Source organism: Papio anubis, chromosome 16, assembly GCF_008728515.1.
Source record: "Papio anubis isolate 15944 chromosome 16, Panubis1.0, whole genome shotgun sequence".
NCBI classification, from domain to species: Eukaryota; Metazoa; Chordata; class Mammalia; order Primates; family Cercopithecidae; genus Papio; species Papio anubis.
Window position 1 is genome coordinate 33,007,656 of NC_044991.1, and position 4,900 is coordinate 33,012,555.

Below are 4,900 nucleotides of genomic sequence, written 5' to 3' on the forward strand. Positions count from 1 at the left end.
CTACATGAATTAAATTATCTGTCTTTCTTCTCTCATTCCTCATTTTTGTTCTTAGTACTCATTACTACTTGATGTGCATGTGTAGATTTTTTATAGAGATGGGGTCTTGCTTTGATAATCATACATGTGTATTTTTAATTTGCTATCTTTCTCTCTTGCTCTTTCATTCACTGTTCTCCTAAAACAATTCCAGGCATTTGTATTGATTTGTAGGTATTGGTTGATACTTAAATAAATGAATGTAATTAGTATATTCTGTAGAGCATCAGTGCATATATTATTAAAAGTGTTATAGATTTTGTGTTTTCCTCTCTTTATATTTTTCTTTCTATATTGCAGCAGGCTCCAATCTTTTTGGCACCAGGGACTAGTTTCATGGAAGACAACTTATCCATGGACTGGGCAGGGGGATGGTTTCAGGATGATTCAAGTATATTACATTTATTTCATACTTCATTATATTGCATCGTAATATATAATGAAATAATTATACAACTCACCATAATGTAGAATCAATGGGAGACCTGAGCTTGTTTCCCTGCAACTAGACAGTTCTATCAGGGTGATGGGAGACAGCGACCCCCAAAATGTGGTGCTTATGTCCAGTCTACTTCATACTCTTATTTTGATTGCCATCATTGCACAAAACAAACAAACAAGCAAGCAAACAAACCAAAAAACAACAAAAAAACCTGCTTCACAAAGACAAGATTTTGGAAATGGAAGCAGAAGTTTCAGTGATACTATTGACAAAGAAATGTCAGTGCTCCTGTGGAGAACAGCAATGGCTTCACTATACTTAAATTTTACATAACATTTTCTATTATTGGTCCTTCTCCCTGTTCTTATTTTTTTCTGATCTCTCTCCTCTTAAATGGTACCTATGATCCTGCTATTTTATTTCTAAATTTTTTAATGCTTTTCAATGCTTGCAGGTCTTTACTGAATTTCTCTATAATCATTTAACTCTAATTCTATTTCAATAGCTAAGCTGCCCATCTGGTATTTCCACTGGTTATTATATCTATTATAAACTTGATAAATCTGAAATTCGGTTCTATAGAAAATTTTCTTGTAACAGTTTAAAAATATGTTCAAAATTATTTGAAACTCTTCAAAAAGTATGAAGGATCTTCAAAAAGTTCATGGGAAATGCATGTTATGAGGGAACTGCATAGATTTCAAAAATATTTTGCAACTGAATAAATTTGTACTAACTTTGTTATAACATGTCTGAACAGGATCTAATTTGAGGAATTATAATAAGAAAAGTAAGACACCAGTTTGAAAAGAGATCCTATTACAGCAGTGTGAATTCTGCTAAAAGTAAAGCAAAAATAAACATCAAATTTATGGCAATTTTGGGTGAAAGAATAGTAAAATCACTGATTCTTTATAACAATTTATGAGGACAATGCCCCCCCCAACTTTCACAAGTATACAAATGAATAACTCATTTAAGAAGGGATAAGGCGTTGAAGATAAAGCCTGCAGTGGCAGACAATTCATGTTAATTCACCAGAAAAGAAATTAATCTTGTTCATGCCCTGCTTTAGGAATGACAACAGTATAAACAACAGTCAACACCATAGCTATCTCAATTGATTAAATTTACACAATTTTGAAAATTTTTCCACTCAATAGATGCAAAAACTCTTGTTCCTAGATCAGCTGCAGACAGGAGCAGAGCTTTCAACTGAAATTGTACATAAGTGCAATCAAGATGCTGAAGCATTTCTTCAAATAATTGTGTGAGGAAGTCATACGCAGATGTTCCAGTGAAATTTTCAAGACAAAACACAAAACAATGGCTACCAAGCGGTGTCAATGGTCCAGTCCCAGCAAAAGGTTACTGGTCTAGAACAAGGCTCATAGCAATGGTGTCTTAGGATGCTTAAGGCATTTTGCCTGTTGACTTTCTAGAGGGCCCAAAACAAACAAACAAAAACCCAATAACACATGCTGTTATGGAGTATTTTGAGAAATTTAGCCAAAGCTTTAGAAGAAAAATTTCCAGAAAATTTTGCCGGAGAATTCCTCTCCACCACGACAATGTTCCTCCTCATTCCTCTCATTTTAAAAAAAGACAATTTTGCAAAGTTTCCATAGAAAATTATTAAGCATCCACCTTTTAGCCCTGATTTGGCTCCCTCTAACTTCTTTTTCTTTTCTGATTTAAAAAAAACTTTAAAGGATACCAATTTTTCTACAGTTAATAATGTAAAAAATATTTTCTTGACGTGGTTAAATTCCCAGGGCCTTACTTTTTGTAGGGATAGACTAGACTAAAGGCTGGTATTATTCCTTATAAAAGTGTCTTGAACTTGATGAAGCTTATGTTGAGCAATAAAGTTTACATATTTTATTTTTGTGTTTTACTTTCACTTTTTCACAGACTTACTGAAGTCCTCTCATAGACGCTAATTCTCTTCTTCTTGAAGGTATGTCAAGATCCTTTCTGATGAATAGAATGTGACGCAAATGACCATGTGTGACTTCTGAGTCTAGGTCATAAAAGATTTTTCCAGTAATGCATTGCTTTTTCCTTAGTCACTCATTCTGGAAGAAACCAGTAGCTATTTGGTGAGAACAGTCAAGCAGCCCTACAAAAATATCTATGTGGAGAGAACCTGAGGCCTTCAACTACAAACCCCACCAACTTGCAGGCCATGAATGTTAGCAAACTTGAAAGTGGATCTTCTAGTTTCGGTCAAGCCTTTGAATGGCAGACCTAATTGAAATCTGACTGTAATAACATGAGATGTCCTGAGGCACAACCACCATGATAAATCGTTCTTGAATTTCTCATTTACAGAAACTCAATTAGGTAATAAATCTTGTGATTTTATGCCACAAAGTTTTGGGGTTACATATTGTAAAACAATAGATGGCAATTTCACACTCTCAACATTCATTTTATTTTTTATACAATCATGCATTTTTAATAATGGGGATATATCTTGAGAAATGCACCATTGTGTAATGATTGTTGTGTGAACATCATAGAATGTACTTACACAAACCTAGGTGGTATAGCCTATCGCAGACCTAGACTATATGGTATAGTCTATTGCCCCTAAACTACAAACCTGTATAGCATGTTACCTTGCTGAATACTGTAGGCAATTGTAACACAATGGTCAGCATTTGTGTACATAAGCAGAAAAGGCAGAGTAAAATTATGTTATAAAATATGTAAAAATGGTACACTTGAATAGGGCACTTACCTCAGGTGGTCTGCTAATTTTCATGGTCACATGAAGATTCCATTGAAACATATTCTGCACTACCCACTGCCATAGGTGGCAGCCTTGACTATGTGCACCACCCATGAAGGTCGCCTTTGCCTTGCTTTTCCTGACTTGTCAAGTGCATGATAATGTGGTAAGTCAGCACAAGAGCTGAACTCTGTTCTCTTCTATTGAGTTCTGCAGCTATTTATTCTCAGTTTGGTACCTAGATTTTGTAGACCCCATTTCATTGACATTCTTGGTAGAATCAGGCCATCTTCATCCCATTGTGCTATCCTTGTGTTAATGTTCTGTGTTATAATGCCTAAAGCTACATTTTTATAAGAACATTCTGAGGGTAGACGATAGGCATAGGACTTTTGTGCCAATTGTTTCAACCAACCTCACAGGAGGGGACAGTTAGTGGTTTTCCCTCGATCAGCATCAATTTGGATAAACGTTACTGTCAGTTACTGTTAAACTGGTTACATTCTCCTTTCACTTTTTTCATGTTAAAAAATATTTAATCCATATAGTCTGTTTTCTATGGTTTTATACCCACTAGAGTCATAGGCTTTTTTTCTGCTTTAAGATATGGCCAACCGTTGCATTAGGGCTGAGATATTAGGTACACAGGATTACACACAAACTGTACTCTAAACGCTCCTCATTTTAGGATAAAACTATTGGTACTTATATATACTTTACAATTCTTACACTTATTTCTCTGAATAGCGTTTCTTCATCAAGGATTATTTGAACCTTTAATGGCCACATTAATGAATGTTGACTAGAGAAACATTGTTCCTTTGGGAGGCATTTTAGGAAAACAAAGATTCCTCAGGTCCAATGGGCAGTATTTTTAGTTGGTAGGCACAAGACTCTACATATAATTCTGAATTAACCATTGCTCCACTAAAATACGCTGTGGCTAAAGATGAAAAAATTTACAATCAGAAGCAACAAAAACTAGACCCATTTTTTAGTAAATCCTTCCCCTCCTTGTCCTTCGGTTGGCTCCTGGCGTGCAGCTCTCCCTCCTGCCCCTTATGACTCTGATCCCTCTTCTTTTGCTCCACCGTTGACTTCTCCCTCTTGCTTTTTGTTCTGAAATTATTTTCCCAACTGTCATACTTCCCAAATTGATTGTTTCATCTAAAGATCCACCTTTACTATGAGCCAGATTTGTAAGCAACTGCAGAATTTAAATCTAGCGCATGAGTTCAGAGTTGTACATGAACAAGTTATAATTAACGATTTTAAAAAACTAAACAAGAAAATTATTCATCAAATAATTTAGAATTATTTAGGACACATATGGCCCAGGGTTACTTGACATACCGACTTGTACACCTGTTAATTGGAACATAAGATCCTGGATGACAAACTGTGACTGGCCTGGCCTGCTAGGAAGCTTGTAGCATTTCTCTTTCCAAAATAAATGTTGGGATCAAAATCATTCATGAAAATTAGAATAAAATTATTAAACTATAGAAGAATTTGGAGATAAGACTATAAAGTTTATTGTTACAACTCAGAGTTAAAACAGTTTTTTATTAAAAATCAAAATATGTAAAAGCTATAAAATGTAAAATCTTCTTGGGGATATTTATATAATAAAAACTGCCACAAATACTCAACAGGAAACTTCAGAAATTATTATTTTGCCA